The 17645-nt window shown below is 32.1% G+C and overlaps 1 protein-coding gene across 1 annotated transcript in view; it reads right to left on the minus strand.

Moving 5' to 3' along the window:
- The window catches only part of DOK6 (docking protein 6), a 721700-nt gene that overhangs the window by 480951 nt on the left and 223104 nt on the right, over window positions 1-17645 (minus strand). The window lies entirely within an intron of this gene.

Genomic DNA, 17645 nt, shown 5'->3' on the forward strand with positions numbered 1-17645 from the left:
TAGACTCTAAATGATCATTCTGTTGCAAATATTAATAATATGGAAGTAGATCTTGATCAATGACACATGTAAAATTCAGTGGAACTGCTCATTGGATATGGAAGGGGGTTGAGAAGAGGGGGCAAGAATAATAATTATGGAATCATGGAAAATATTCTAAATCAATTAATTTAATTAATTAAAATTTTATAAATCCATAGAAGAGCATCAGTTGGTTTAAAAATTTTGCCAGCTTGAATACATTAAAGTACCTGTATGTTTTCACCTATCACAATAAAAATATCACATTTTCTCCACTTATTTTATTGTTAGACAACTAATTATCAATGTATTTCTTCATTTTTCTATGAATAAGTTAAATTCATAGGTGACTCAGAACCTCCTTATGAACTCCTTTTGGAAGTAAAATTTATTTTGAATTTTTATTTCCTTCTGGTATATATTCTTGAATGGAGATATTAAAGGTACTCAAATTATTACAAGACAGGAATCTAGAAGAAAAAATAGCATTGTGAATAGCTAATTTGCTACTTGGGCCAGACAAGGATCAGCCAGTTATATTTTGTATTTCATCACAAGGCAGCCAATTCTACTTTGGAACACTTAAGTTGTTAGGAATGTTTTCTTTATGTTGAACGAAAATCTGTCTCTCTGCAACTGCCACCATTTATTCTAATTATCCCTGTGGTCAGCTAGAACAAGGCTAATCTCCCTTCCAAACAGCAGCCTTGCAAATGCATTCTTTTCTACCAATGGGAGCCCTTGGTATAAACATTTCTTTTACTCAAATCTTAACCTTTCTCTAATTTTTAATTATACACATTTAGTTGTTTGAATCAGAGAAATTAAGGGTCTTTTCAAAAGCATTTCAGAAAAAAAAAACACCTCCTCATTTCCTTTAACTGTCCTCTGAAAATGTTTGTTGTTTACATTATGGTGCCAAGTACTAAGAATCATATGCCAGTTGTTGTATAAACCAAGACAGAGTTAATCAGGACTATAACCATCCTTGTTTTGTCCTCTGTGCTTATAATGCACTCTAAGGTCTCATTAATTTGAAGGGGTTTCTAATTCACATAGGTAGCATTCTACCAGTTCTTAATTGCATCATCTATTGATCTACATCTCTCTATTCTATCTTTTACTTAAATAGTTAAATTATATTTTTTTACTAATGCCAATGGAAGACTTTTTATATTTATTCTTTTTCAATTCTGACTTGTTATAATTGTTCCATTAATTCTATACTATTATGATTTGCTTGAATAATGACTGACATTTAATATATCAATTAACCTCTATATCTTTCTATTATTCAAAACAACAATATAGCCTCTATGTCTTCTTTCAAGTCACTGATGATAAGTTTCCAACAATCCTGATGCCACTATTCACTCTATTAATCTTTTAAAAATTATACTGTTTTCCCAGATTATATGCCAACACAATTTTTCATTATTTGTTTTCTGATATTTTGCAACCCTTGATCTCTTTCTCCCTGTCATCCCTCCCTCTCCCCAAGACAGCAGGTAATATGATATAGGTTGAATATATATTAGCATATAATGCATATCTCCATCTTCAATCATATGAAAGACCGATATTGCTTACACTAGAGAAAAATTCATGGAGGAAATAAAGAATGGTATATTCCAGTTTGCATTCAATTTCCATCTATTCCTAATATGGTGATAGATATCCTTTTTTTTAAAATCATGAGTCTTTCAGAGTTGTCCTGGATTCTTGCATTGTTGATAATAGTTAAGTCATTGACAATTGATCATCATTGTCGTTATGGTATACAATATTCTCCTTGTTTTGCTCACTTCACTTTGCATAATTTCATATATCTTTCCTTTTTTGTGTGTTTTTCTTATTTGTCATTTCTTATGGCACAATAGTATTCTATTACAAGCATATACTACAACTTGTTCTTCTGCCATACCCTGATTGACGGACACCCCTTTGATTTCCAGGTCTTTATCACACACACAAAAAAAGAGGTGCTATAATTATTTTTGAACAGTTGGGTTCTTTTGCCCTATATTTTATGTCCTTAGAATGCAGACCCATTAGTAGTATTACTGGGTCAAAGGGTATGTACTATTTTTTGTCTTTGGGGAATGGTTTCAGATTACCTTCCATATTGGTTGTATTAGTTTGTAGCTCCACCAGCAATGTATTAGTGTCTCAGTATTTTCCCTATCCCCTCCAACATTAACCATTTGTCATTTTAGCCACTCTGATGGATATAAGGTGGAATCTCAAAAATGTTTTAATTTTCATTTTTCTAGTCAATAACATTTTTATATGACTAAAGATAGCTTTAATTTCTTTATCTGAAAATTGCCTATTCATATCCTTTGCTCATTTGTCAATTGGGAAATGCTTTGTAGTATTATAAATTTGACTCAATTCTCTATATGTTTGAGAAATTAAGCCTTTGTCAAACACTTCCTTTAAATACTATCCCCCAGTTTGTAGTTTGTTTTTTAATCTTGTTTGCATAGCTTTTGTACAGAAACTTTTAAAATATAATTTATGTAAAGTTATACATTTTATAAATCAGAACATTCTCTATGTCTTGTTTTGACCTAAATTCTCTTCCCTTCTCCATTGGTCTGACAAGTAAACTACTTTGTGCTCCCCTAATTTGTTTATGATAACACCTCTTATTTCTAAATCATGCATACATTTTGACTTTACCTGGTATATAGAATGAGGTACTGGACTATGTCTAATTTCTGCCATATTGTTTTCCAATTTTCCAGCAAGTTTTGTCAAATAGAGAGTTCTTCCAAAAGCTTAGATCTTTGAGTTTGTCAAACAATATGTTACTAGGGAAATTCACCATAGTGTGTTGAGTATCTGATCTACTCCATTGGTCCTCCACTCTTTTTCTTGGCCAGTACCCATTCGCTTTAAAGTTTTCTGCTTTATACTATAGTATAAAGTATTTCTTTATACTATACTATGAACAATGATACATGTATAACCTAGTGAAATTGCTTGTCAGCTCAGGGAGGGGGGAAAGGAAGAGGGGAGGGAAAGAACATGAATCATATAATCATGGAAAATGTTTCTAAATTAATTATTAATTAACTAATTAAAAAAAATAAAATACCTAAGGAGAAGGGGGAAAATTAGTTTCCTTGATGAAATTCTTGGTATTTTATTCTTCAAAATGAACACTCCACTAATATTAATTAAAATTCCATTTTTAATCACTCTTAAGTGCTTATAGTTATATTACTGAACATTTAAAAAGTCAAAGGTTTACTATTTGCCTATATGATACTGGCACTTGAAAATTCAATTTAGTTATTTATTAATAAGCCATTTGTATAGTATTCTTTGTTTCTTGTGTTTACCTTGTATTTCCTCAGGATAAGTATAAGCATCTTGATTGGAAGGATTTTATATCTTTTCTTCCAAAGTACCCTGTGTTATCCTATGCTGTCCTGGGAATCTTGCTAGAACTATAGTGAAAAAGTATAAATCCTCTGACCCTTCCAAAGACATAAAATCCTCTTTCAATCAAGGAGAAGGGGAATAGAACTATGCTGAAGAAGAGAAACCCCCCACATGTACATACATAAATAATTCCTTCTTAGGAGCTTGGCTCCAGGTTTCTACTAATAAACTGTTACACACTTGAATCTTTGGTTCTAAACTGACTAGCCTTTATAATGGGTGACTCATAGGCTTTAACCAAGTTTCTTCAACAAATCCTAACATATTCCAGTGCAAAGTCACTCCAGTTAATCCAAAGGCACCTAAACTGATAAACATCTCATTCACATTTAGTCTAAAGCCTATAATCGATCAATTTAATAGACAACTGTTCTCACATGTGGTATAAGGGCACAGCATCTTAACACTTAAATTAAATGAGATGGGATGATTTGATTTATTAACTCAATCATTACCCATCCCTATACTGGGAATCATAAGATATAGTTCTAATTCTCTCTCAAATATTTATTATCTACGAAGTGGAAGGCTGAATTAGAAAACCTCTGAGATTTCTCCTAGCTCTAAATCTATGTTTTGATGCTTGAACTTTGCATACTCACTTAATTGCTTTAAGCATCAATTTGTTCATCTATAAACAAGAGTTAATAAAACTGTCCTGTTACACTTATGGTCAAGGTCAGTTTAAGAATAAATTGAAAGCACCAATATGAAAACTCTTTGAAAATAAAACCTTATAAAAATGTAAAATACTAGAATTCTCTCCCTCCTTATTTCCAACTTCTGATTTCTCTGGTTTCCAAGTTCAAATTAAATTCCAAATTCAACAAGAAACTTTTCCCAATCCTTTTTCATGTTAATATCTCCCTTTATTGATCATCTCCCATCTATGCTTTATATACTTTTTGTATATAGTTGTTCTCAAGTTGTCTTCTCCATTTCATCCTGAGCTATTTGAGAGAAGGGACTGGCCTTTCCCCTTTCTTCAAACTTTCTTCAAACTCCCTCAGTACTTAGCACTGTGCATGGTACACAGTAAAAGCTTAATAAATGCTTGTTGATTAACAGTATTTATTGAATTATTTTATTCCGTTGCCTTTCTGAACTGCTTTCACTGGTTCAAAGGAGGGAGGCCTCTTTCTGCCTGCCAAAGCTGTTTTTAGTTCCTGTTACTTTGATAATGTCAATATTCCTTTTAGGTCATTGTTAGCAGGATTTTTTTAAAGACAGTGGGTTTTGCTGAGATAGTTATGGTCTTTGATTACTTATCTAAAAAAATTCCACCAACATATATTTCTTAATTAGACTATCGATGCCTTCAGAAGTAACACAAAATATTGTCTCTAAAACTATGAAACTATATGGGAATTGAAAGATAAATTTGTAGTAATAGAGGATCTGAATTTTGTTTCTTTTCACTGCTGAATGAAGGTCCCAAATCACAATTTTCAAAGCACTTTCATGTAGAATAATAATTTATCTTTAAGTTTATGTAGTTCTGTAAAACTGATAACATGCTTTCTTCATGACAGCCCTGTTTTATCCTTACAGACAACAGAATCTGATTTTTTCCTCTTCAGTCAGCCCCATAGTCTTCCACAAGTCTTTTCTTGTTTTCCAGCATTCCAAAGGCAGGGAGAGAAATTGAATACTTTTCATATGCCTTTCTAAAAGCTTGAATCGTTTTGTTTCTTTTAATTCAAAACTCCCTATTCTGTTTTCTTTTTTTCCCCATTGAATGAGAGGAATCTTTCCATATTACATAATCGTGGTTAATATTGATTTACAAATGAGGGATGAGATTTTTCTCATCACTGAAATCTTAATCAAATTCTTCCTCTTACCTGTCCTTATAATTTATAGCCCAATTATGCTTCCAAATTTCTTAATGCCTCTCATTGTTTAAAGTTTATTATTATTAAGAAAATGAAAAAAGGGAAAAGAAATCAGAAAACTATGCCAGATCATAATGTAGTTTTGTCTAGTCTTAGCACATGAAAACAAACTTTTCATTTCTTAATATTTCATTGCAATCTGAAAATATTTAACTTTTTCCTTTTTCTTTTCTCTCTTTTTTTTGCTTATTGAATATTCATTTCTTGGTTCCTCAAAGGAAGGATTTAAATTCTTACATTTTGATGAAGGTCCAAGGATTTTCTTTGATGCTTAGTTTCATATTTTCAGGATATGTAACTCTGGCGTGACAATTGACTTCATTTTGTAGAACAATCATAGTCGCTTCCTTACTTAGTAAACTCTAGTGACTCTCCATTACTTCTAGGATCAAATGTGAAATTCTCCATTTCATATTTAAAGAATTTTACACTTTTGTCCTCCTTTCCAGTCTTATTACATATATTCTTTCCCTCCATGTATTCTATGATCCCGGGACACCAGGCTTTTTGCTGTTCTGTTAAGTGGTATAATCTTTCTTTTCCCTGATTTTCCTCCATTCCTAGAATGCTCTCACATGTGATTGTGTACATATATATATATATGTGTGTGTGTGTGTGTACATATATGTATATATATGAATATACAGTTATTTCCATAGTAGATCATGCATAGCTCTCCTCAAATTACTCAGTATTTACTTATCTACAAACAATCCTGCATTTGATTATCTATGTGTTAGTGCATTTCCTCCTTCACCCCAGGAATGGAAACTCCTTCAGGGCAGGAACTGTTTCATTTTCACCAGCTAACTGAACAGCCACATTATTAATTTCTATAGGAATGAATCTGAAAGGAATTGTTTGATAAATACCTAATCTTAATAGTCCTGAAAACAGTGTGAAAAATATAGGGCAAATTCAATAATCATATTCCCCTGATGCTTGACAAACTACAGGTTTATTTTTTCCCCTTTATTTTCTCCAGGAAACAGAAGATTTCTCTCTCTTCTCTTCTTTGAGGTTGAATAAGAAAACCAGATGGCTCCAAGGGGCTTAGGCTTTACCACATCATTTCCTCTCTTTGGGATCAATTCTCTTTCTCAGTCTTTCTTTCCTCTCTCCTTATATAATCTCCCTGAATCTCCATTCTGAGTCAGAATTTCTACATTAACCACTGTCCTTTAATAAGGTAAAATGGCTAAATTCATTGATGTACATATATGTCTCTATTTAGAGTTAGTTAAAAATGTTTAATTTCAAATTAGAAAAGTTAATTTAAATAGACTGACATGTTCACATTGCTGAAGAAATTTCTCCTGATAATCTGTTACTCATTAGAGTTCTACTCTTCATTAAATAATTTTTCAAAGAATCCTTCTGTGTGTGTGTGTGTGTGTGTGTGTGTGTGTGTGAGAGAGAGAGAGAGAGAGAGAGAGAGAGAGAGAGAGAGAGAGAGAGAGAGAGAGAGAGAGAAAGAGAGAGAGAGAGAGAGAGAGAGAGAGGTTTATGTTTTCAAATAATGCTCTCTAATTTTGGGGGCTGATCTAAGACATGTGAAAATATGTCAGAATGTTAGTCACTCTATCCTCCTCCCACTCAACCAATCTTACATCTACCATTTTAATGTAGCATGAAAAAGATAAAATCTCTTGATAGAAGGAAATGTAAATGCTAATCATTTGCTAAATTGTGTCTCTGCTCCTCTGAGATGTTGCAGATTTATAGGCATGATCAAATTATCATATTCTCTTTAATTTAATAAAGTTGTAGAAAACTAAGAGTAGAAAGAACAGAAGATGTCAGAAGATGGTTTAAATATTATCTTTCATTCCTATCGTTTTTTTGACTTTGAGCAATCCTGGGCTTCAGTTTCATCATCTTTAAAATGTAATTAAAGTCTACTTGATTTATCTAGAAGTGAAAAACATTATATAATATATTTAGAATATCCCCTCTTTTCAGTTCTGTCTCTAGATATTACTGACTTCCTTTAAAACTCCTTAAAATTCAGCTCAAATTCCAACTTCTTTTGGAGACCTTTCTAGGTCCTTCTTGCTGCTACAGCCTTCTTCTCTGAGATTATTTTCCATCTTCTGTATTGTGTATGAATCATATTATTTACATGTTATCACCTCCACTAATGAGTAAACATTTTTAAGGCAAGGGCTATTTTTTTTTCTTCTTCAGGGATTCTTACAGATAAAAATATTGAATAAGTTATTGTAGGTGAGAAATTCATATAATATGGTATATCCTTGAAAATTGAGAATGATATTCATATTAAAAACTGAAAGGAGCAATGTGTACACAGGAATATAAAGATCTATAAGAATATATGTTCTACAATTAAAACTTTATGACCTATATAGTTAAAAATCTATCTAGATGGAAATTACCAAAATCTTTTTGCCCAGTCTCATAGAATATCTGATTCCTTTTTTCATTGCACTGTCCTCAATAAGTAGCTAAAGCTCATTGAGACATAGCATGGGGAAGAAGATGATGAATAGACATTAGTAAAATTGACCTTGGAGGAAGAAATCCCAGAGTGGATATCATCTAATTAGTACTTATGTAGGCATTCTGGGAGGTAAGATGGTCAAGTAAAGGACACTCAACTGACCAACAAAACCAATACAACCAAGATTTGAATAGAAACAACAAATCTGGAAGCAAATTTATAGTGTCTCTGACAGAAGTCCAATTTCTCAAATATACTAAAAAATACTGAGCCAAATTTATACCACACATTCCTTGATTGATAAATGTTCAAAAGATATGGAAAAGCAATTCTCGAAAGAAGAAATTAAAATTGAGGGAATGTTCCAAATCACTATCCATTAGAGAAATGCAAATGAAAACAACTCTGAGATATCACCTCATACCTACCCTAATGGATTTATTTAGTAGTATAAAATTTTCATCAGTGTGACTGATGTGGGTTATTTTGAACATAAATAAATAAGCATATTCTAACAAATATTCTCCTTGTATTACTGTTCACAATATAAAAAAGCAAAATTATACACACACAGAGTACAATATGTGACTGGGAAATCAGGTATACATAGCAGACAATATCTGATTAATATCTGAAAATCTATATGCTTGTTTCAAAGAAAAAACAGAATAAATTGTGAGGGCTTTATAGACTCCCTCCCCCCATTTTCAAAACATTTTAAACTATAAACAAAGTTTTAAATTTATTTGGGGTTAAAAAAAAAACTTCCTCTTCTTTGAAAAAAAACACATAACTTACACTTTGCTTAAAAATAAATATTCAGAGTAGGAGGAGCCAAGATAATTTAGATTCTTAGTAGCAGTGAAATCCTGAAGCTCTCCAGGAATCTTTCCAAACCAACCTTAAAATTACCTCAAAATGACTAAAGTTATAGAAGCAAGAGGGAGATTGTTGTAAGGGGACTCTCCTGCTGAAAACAGCTTGAAAGATAGGCAGAGAGAGTTGATTTTTACAGAATAATGGGGAACCAGAAGTGGAACTGCACAGAGGAGTGTGGACCAACCATCTCCCACCTAGCATGCAAGGTTTCTGAGCCCAGGCATAGAACAACTATGGAATCCTGGGACCCTTCCTAAGCCCAATAGAAGAGCACCCCAAACCCCACACCAAACCATTATAGTCTCAAGCCCTGGCACTAGTCTGCAGTGAAGCCTGGAAATCTGTAGTACTTGAACCTTTCAATCCTGTGGTGAAGCTCCTAGCACCAGGATAAAATAGTTCACAGTGTTCTATGTGCTACAAGCCATCAGCAAAGAAGTCAGAATCAGTAGTTTTTGGAACTCCCAGTCTAAAGGCAAATAAATAAATAAATAAATAAATAAATGATAAATAAATAAATAAATGAATGAATGAATGAATGAATAAATAAATAAATGAATGAATAAATGAATGAATGAATAAATATATAAATGAATGAATGAATAAATAAATGAATGAATGAATGAATAAATGAATAAATAAATAATAAATAATAAATAAATGAATGAATGAATGAATGAATAAATAAATAAATGAATGAATGAATGAATGAATGAATGAATAAATGAATGAATGAATGAATAAATAAATAAATAAAAAGGCTGGGAAAATGAATAAACAACAAAAGTAATACATAACCAGAGAAAAATGTTATGGGTCCAAAGAAGAGCAATGCACTAATTTGGCTGGGAACAGAGAAAATAAAGCACCGCATGCAAAACTTTTATTTTTAAAAGGGAATTGGTCTCAGGCACTGGAAGATCTCAAAACAGAATTCAAAAACCTGAGAGGTGGAAGAAAAATGGTATAAATAAATTAAAGCAGTGCAAAAAAAGAAAATTACAGCTTTAAAAAGTGAACTTGATCAAGCTGAAAAAGAGGCACCAAAATTCAATGAAGAAAAAAGTTAAAAAAAAAAAAACAGATCTGACCCACTGGAAAAAGAGGTAAAAAATCCAATAAAAAAGAGTTTCAAGAAAAATAGAATGGACCAAAGGGAAAAGTAGGATCAAAAGACCATGGAAGATGTGGATGAGAGAGGTACAGACTACACTGCAAGGACCTGATTTACGAGGAAACCTCATGCAGGAAGGAAATGGAACTTTGCTGGCAACAAGGGATGGGGCTAGAACTTCTAGCAAAGAAAAGAAGATGGATAGTTGGGGAGGGGTCCTTTTTCTCTTATGAATTGAAAAGAAGAAAAGCAACTTGCTGAGCTTAACCTGCTGTCATCCTTCATTGATCTGAAGAAATCAGATTAGCCATCTCTCCTCAATAATGGTGGATAGAGACTTTTTTCCTTTTGGGGAAGATAAGAAACTATCCACCCAAGAAGATTTTTCCATTGATATCTTTAATAGTTATATCTCTCTATATTAAGAAATTAAACCAGCCTGACTCCACAACATCCTCAGGGACTTCTCAAACCCTAAAGGGAATTTAGGTTGAAATACAATTAGGGACTTCCTATTTTTCCCTCTTGCCTAAACCTACCATTACTGAATCTCCAAACAAAAAATAGACCTTATTAATTCATAAGAACTGAACATCTCATTCTTCAAATATATTAAGAGGATCAAGATAATATCTATACAGGGAAGAAAACAGAAACCAGAGACTGAAGGGGATTTCCTCTTTACCTTTCAGCTCTGGACATTGATCCTTTTGCACCTTCCCTTGGCCAGCTTCTGCCTGGGAGAGGAAGCGGTGTTTCTATTTATTTGTTCCCTCCCTCTCTTAGACCTTTCAAGCTTTGGTTCCTGATCCTCCACTAGAACAATGAAATTAAGTCCTTAAAATTAGAATTGGGCAAATAGTAACTAACGGCTTCAAGAGACATCAAGAAACAATAAAACAAAATCAAAAGAATGAAAAATAGAAGAAATATGAAGTATCTCACTAAAAAAAACAACAAATCTGGAAAATAGATCTAGGAGAGATGATTTAAGGATTATCTGACTACATGAAAATCATAATAAAATAAAAAAACAAACAAAAAACCTTAGAAATTGTTTCAAGAAATTATCAAAGAAAACTGCCCCTACATTCTTGAACAAGATGATAAAATAGATTGTCTCCTAAAATAAGTCCAGAAATGACAAATCCTAAGAATGTAGTAACCAAATTCAAGAGCCCCCAGGTGAAGGAAATGATACTTCAAACAACCAGAAATAAACAATTGAAACATTGTGGAGCCCCAGTGAGGATTACACAGGAGCTGGCAATTTCTAGATTGAAGGATCAGAAGATTTGGAATGTGATATCCTAGAAGGGAAGGGAACTGAATTTTCAACCAAGAATCACCTGCCTATCAAAATTTAATATATTATATCAGGGGAAAATTTGGTTATTTAAAAAAAAAAGATTTCCAAACATTTTTGATGTAAACAGAGAATTTGAGGTCCAAATACAAAATTCAAGAGAAGCACAAAAAGTCATTAAGAAAGAGGGAAAAAATTAAGGGACTCAATAAATTCAAATTGTTTATATTCCTATATGGAAAGATAATATTTGTAACTCAAAATTTTGATCATCATCATAGTAGTTAAAAGAATGATATATAGAAGGGTGGTAGTAAGCTATTTAGGATGATATAAAAAAAGATATCAAGGTGTGAAAAAGAGGATTTCACTGAGAGAAATGGGAAGAGAGAGATAAAATGGGATAAATTATATCACATAAAGAGCCCTGGATTTAAGGAAGACTATTACACTAGAGTGAGGATGAGGGTAGTGACAGGTTATACATAAACCTTACTCTCATCCAGTTTATATCAGAAAGGCAATAATAACCAGAATAATTTTGGTAAAGAATCCTATCTTACCCTATAGAGAAGTGGAAGGGAAATAAGAAAGGAGGTGTCAGGGATTGGAGTAATATAAGGGAGGTGGAATTTAGTGGTAAGTGATTAAAAGCAAAATGCTTGTCTGGAGGGACAGAATGAAAGGAAAAAAGAACAGGATTAAAATGGGAAAATAAGATGGAGGGGATTACACAGAGGGTAATCATAACTGTAGATATAAATGGGATGAGCTCACCCATAAAAATGGAAGTAGATAGAGTGAACTAAAATCCAGAATTCTACCATAAATTGTTTACAAGAAATTTTCATTTGAGGCAGGTAGACACGCATAAAATAAAGATAAAAGAATGAGAATCTATTGGATTTGAACTGAGTTAAAAAAAAAAGAATTCATGATCTCAGAAAAAGCTACAACAACAACAACAAAAGATCTAATTAAAAGAGAAGAATGCAATTACATCCTGATAAAATATAGCATAGACATGTATAGACCCAAATAGGTGAAAATGGGGCACGTGTGCCCTGGTGTTCTGGAGGGGCTGCTGCATTCCCCCTCTCCACCATGCCTAGAGACAATGTTTACATGCATTGCCCTTCTGCCCAGTAGCCAAATGTGAGCACTTCCTCCTTCCACTGTCTAGGGTAATGTGGGGGCAAGAGGCAGCTTTAAGGTGCAGTTTAAGCACAAATCTCATCAGTGCTTAACATCAATGCACCAAATGGTAGAGCCTCTAGATTTTTAAAGGAGTAAATAAAAGTTGCTTAAGAAGTAAATAGACAATTAAACTATACTAGTGGGAGACTTCATCCCCCTATCAGAACTAAATAAATCTAATAAAAAATAATAAGAAATCAGCAAAGGAAATGAGATTGTAGAATAGATTTAATAGGTTTCTGAAGAAAAATAAATGAAGAAAAAAAGGGAATATGCCCTCTTTTCAGTAGCACATGGCACATACAAAAATACTGAACATATACTAAGGCACAAAAACTTTACAATCAAATACAGAACAGCAAAAATAATAAATGTAACTTTTTTGTATCATAGAGCAATAAAAAATTAACAAAAGTTAATGGAAGGGAAAATTAAAAATTAATTGGAAACTAAACAATCTAATTTTCCAAAATGGAGGGGTCAAAGAATAAATCATGGAAACAATCACTGATTTCATTGGAGAAAATGACAATGAAGATATAACATGTCAAAATATATGGGATAAAGACAAAGCAGTACTCAGAGGAAATTTATATCCCTGAATGCTCACATCAATAAAATAGAGAAAAGAGAGATCAATGAATTTGGCATACAATTAAAAAAAAACCCTAGAAAAACAACAAATTAAATATTCCCTAGTAAAGACTAAGTGAAAATCCTAAAAATTAAAGGATAAATGAATAAAACTTGAAAGTGAAAGAACTATTGAATTAATAAATAAGACTAGGATTTGATTCTATGAAACAAACAAAATAGGTAGACAGTTAATTTGGTTAAAAAATGGAAAGAAGAAAATAAAATTATCAGTTTCAAAATGAAAAAGGTTAATTCACCTCCATTGAAGAGGAAATTAAAGCAATCATTAGGAGCTCTTTTTCCTAATTATTGGACAAAAATATGGAAATTGTGTGTCAATAAATCTAGGTGAAATGGATCAATATTTATTCAATAATAAATTGGCTCAGATAGACAAAAGAGGAAATAGAATACTTATGTAATTCCATCTCAGAAAAAGAAATTGAACAAGCCAAAAATTTATTTCCTAAGATAAAATTCCAGATGGATTTACAAGTGAAGTCTACCAAACATTTAAAGAATAATTAATACCAACACTACATAAAGTGTTTGGCAAAATAAGCAAAGAAGGAATCCTACCAAATTCTTTTTATGAAATAAATATGGTGCTGATACCTAAGCCAGTAAGGCAAAACTGGAGAAAAACCAAATTCCTTAATGAATATTGTTGCAAAAATCTGAAATAAAATACTAGTAAAGAGACTATAGCAAGTTATCACAAGGATTATTCACTATGACCAGGAATGGAAGGCTAATTTATTATTAGGAAACTAAGAAATCACAAGATTATCTCAATAGATGCCAAAGAAGTCTTCCAATATAAAATACCTATTCCTATTAAAAATAGGAAGCAAAGAAATAAAATGGCCTTAAATTAGTAATTAGCATCTGTCTAAAAAAATCAGCAAGTATCATCTGAAATGGGGATAAATTAGAAGCTTTCCCAATATGATCAGGAGTGCAACAAGTGTACCCATTATCACCACTATTATTTAATATTATGCTAGAAATTCTAGCTTTCACAATAAGAAAACAAAATTGAAGGAGTTAAATTAGGCACAGAAGAAAATAAACCATCACTCTTAGAGAATTAACTAAAATTAGTTGAAATAATTATTTTAGAAAAGTTTCAGGATACAAAATAAGCCTGCATAAATCATCAGCATTTCCAACAAAGTCCAGCAGGAATAAGTAGAAAGAGAGATTCCATTTAAAATCATTCTAAATAATATGAAATAGTTGGGAATCTCTTTGTCAAGACAGACAATGGAATTGTATGAACAAAATTATAAAACACTTGTCACAAAAATAGTTAGATCTAAACAATTGGAAAATCATTAATTGCAAATAAGTAGGCCAAGCTAATATAATAAAAATGACATCCTATCTAAATTAATTTACTAATTCATTATCATACCAAAAACTATTTTATATAACTAGAAAAAAATAACAACAAAACTCAAGAATATCAAAGGAATTATTGAAAAATATGTGCGGGGTTGTGGTCTACTAGTTCCAGATCTTAAACTGTAGGCAGTGATCATCAAAACAATGTGGTACTGACTAAGAGACAGAAGGCCAGATCAGTTGAATAGACTAAAGGTAAAAAGCCTCATCAATCTAGTGTTTGATGCCCCCAAAGATACCAGCTTTTGTGTTAAGAACCCACTCTTTGACAAAAATTGCTGGGAAAATTAGAAAACAGCATGGCAAAACTTGTGAATAGTTCAATATCTCATAGTCTAAACAAGGATAAAGACAAAATGTGTATATGATTTAGACATGAAGGATGATATTATAAGTAAATTAGGGGAATATAGAATAGTTTATCTGTTAGATCTATGGGGAAGGGAAGAATTTATAACCAAAAAAAGATAGAGAACATTACAAGGTGTAAAATAAAAAAATTTTGATTATATTAAATTAAAAAGTTTTGTACAAACAAAACCAATGCAATGAAGACTACTACAAATTGGGAAAAATTTGTAAAAATTCTCTCTGATAAAAGTCTCAATTCTCAGATAAAAAAAGAATCATGTCAAATTTATAAGATTAAAAGTCATTCCCTAATTGACAAATGATCAAAGGATATGAATAAGTAGTTTTCAGATGAAGAAATCAAGTTTTTTAATAATCAGATAAAAAAATGTTCTTAATCACCCTTGATCAGAGAAATTCTGATGCAAACAACTCTGAGGTACCACATTATACCTAGCAGATTGGCCAATATGACAGTAAAGGAAAATGATAAATATTGGAGGGAATGTGGGCAAAATTAGGACATTAATGCATTCCTAGTGGAATTGTGAACTGATCCAACCATTCTGGAGGGAAATTTAGAACTATGCCCAAAGGGCTATAAAACTGTATAGACTCTTTGATCCAGTAATACTACTACTAGGCCTGTATTACAATGAGATTTTTTAAAAGGAGGAAAGGTCTACTTGTACAAATATATTTGCTTCTGCTCTTTTTGTGATGGCAAAGAATTGGAAATTGAAGGGTGTCCCCATGATTGGGGAATGGCTGAACAAATTGTGGTATATGATGATGATGGACTACTATTATGATATGTCATGATGAAGAGGATGATTTCAGAAAAATCTGAAAAGACATTCATGAAGAGATGCAGAGTGAAATAAGCAGAACCAACAGAACATTATACACAGTTACTGCAATAATGTGGAATACTCAGATGTGCTAGACTTAGTTACTCTCAGTAATACCAAGATCCAGGACAATTCTGAGGGACTTGGCACAAAGAATGCTATCTACCTTCAGAGGAAGAACTAGTGAAGTCAGAAGGCAAAGGAAAGGGCATATTTTTTTCTATTATTGATTTTGGTTTATATCTGAGTGTTTTGGTTTCATAAGATTACTCACAAAAATTAGCAATATGAAAAAAATAGTTAAATAAAAACAAATAAATATTCAGGATGGAGCCTAATTGGAATTGTAACAATATTTTCTGTGATTAAATATATTAATTTTTATCAAGTTCCTCAAATTTTCACTTAATTCCTAAGGTAGTTGTCAATAAAATGAACTAAGGACAAACCTATAACTATATGATGAATGCAAGCCACAAACTTAGAACTAGAAGATAACTTTGAAGATTATTTCTTTCATGAAGTTTTCCAGCTGAGAAATCTGAGTGCCAGAGAGGCCAAGTTACCTGTTCATGCCCATACAAGACCAAACAACACAGCTGGAATCCAAAACCAGGCTTGACTTCCAGGCCTAATTCCCCTTTTACTATACTACATTTCCTCTGATATTCATGCCAGACTTTTAGATGTTTCCCCAAATTATTAAAGAAAAAGAGCTAACTTAAAATCATGATACAATGACAATTAGAAAACGAGTTAAGAAATTATGGTATATGAATGTAAAAAGATATTATTGTTCCACAAGAAATTGTGAAAAATATAGATTACAGGAATCTGAGAAGACTTGTTGGACTGACATAAAGTTCAATCAATAAATTCAGAATAATTTTCACTATGATCACAATAATGCAAAATAAAACAACTTTCTAAGACTACATGATTCTGATTTAAACACACTCACACACACACACACACACACCCGTTAAGCACTGAAGAAAGGAATCAAGCCTCAGTCTCCTTACTCAAAATCTAGTATCTTTTATTTTTATTCTTTAACTAAATTATGCAATCTCTTACAGCTTTAAAATGTCAGATCCATGAGAACAGGAACTCTATGATTTTTACTTTGAATTTGTCCTCTAGCACTCTAAAAATGAAAGGTGCTTAATAAATGTGAGTTGAATGGATTTGAACTGAATATTATTGTGCTAAGCTATTGATGAACAAACCAATATGGGTGAAGTATTAATGTTTCCCTAGAGCAGCGGTTCTCAACCTCTCAATTTATAGCAATGAGAATACATAATGCATATCAGGTATTTACATCCCGAATCATAACTGTAGCAAAATTACAGTTTTGAAGTAGCCCCCAAAATAATTTTTGATTTGGGGTCACTGCAACATGAGGAATTGTATTGCGGAGTCAAGGCATTAGAAAGGTTGAGAACCACTGCCCTAGAAGAATCTATCTTGATTGCCACAAATTTGTAGTAGCAATTAATTAAGTGCAGTGCCTTTTATTAGTACTACTTACTTTGCAAGCAGTCCCTTGGTCAGTCAAATAGCTTTAATTAATTTCTTACCAAATGCCTAGTATTGTGCCAAGTGCTAAAAATACAAAGAAAGGCAAAAACATGGTTTCTGTCTTCAAAAGCTCACATTCTGATGAAGGAAATATGCAAAACATTATACATTTAAAATACATTCAGTGTAGGTGGAAGCAGGATATTGCTATTTTCCCCCACCAATATCTCTCACCAATATCTCTGTCTTTGTCTTTCAAAAAAAATCCAAAAACATGTTAGGGGAAATGCCTTTTAAATGCATATTTTATATAGAGTAGTCACATTTATGTCATCAGTATAAACGTTTTATTACCTCAAAATGTAATAATTTGCTTAGACCACCAACTTTATCTTTGTTATCATTCATTTAAAATATTGCCGATAACTTATCTGTTTTTCATACATCTTTTTTCATATAACGGAATGCCATTCAATGCTCTGATTGTTTTACACTAAGAGAAAATTTTACCAATTCTAAATATGAATTTCAACTTATGCTGATAATTGAT

The sequence above is a fragment of the Monodelphis domestica genome, chromosome 3, assembly GCF_027887165.1.
Source record: "Monodelphis domestica isolate mMonDom1 chromosome 3, mMonDom1.pri, whole genome shotgun sequence".
NCBI classification, from domain to species: domain Eukaryota; kingdom Metazoa; phylum Chordata; class Mammalia; order Didelphimorphia; family Didelphidae; genus Monodelphis; species Monodelphis domestica.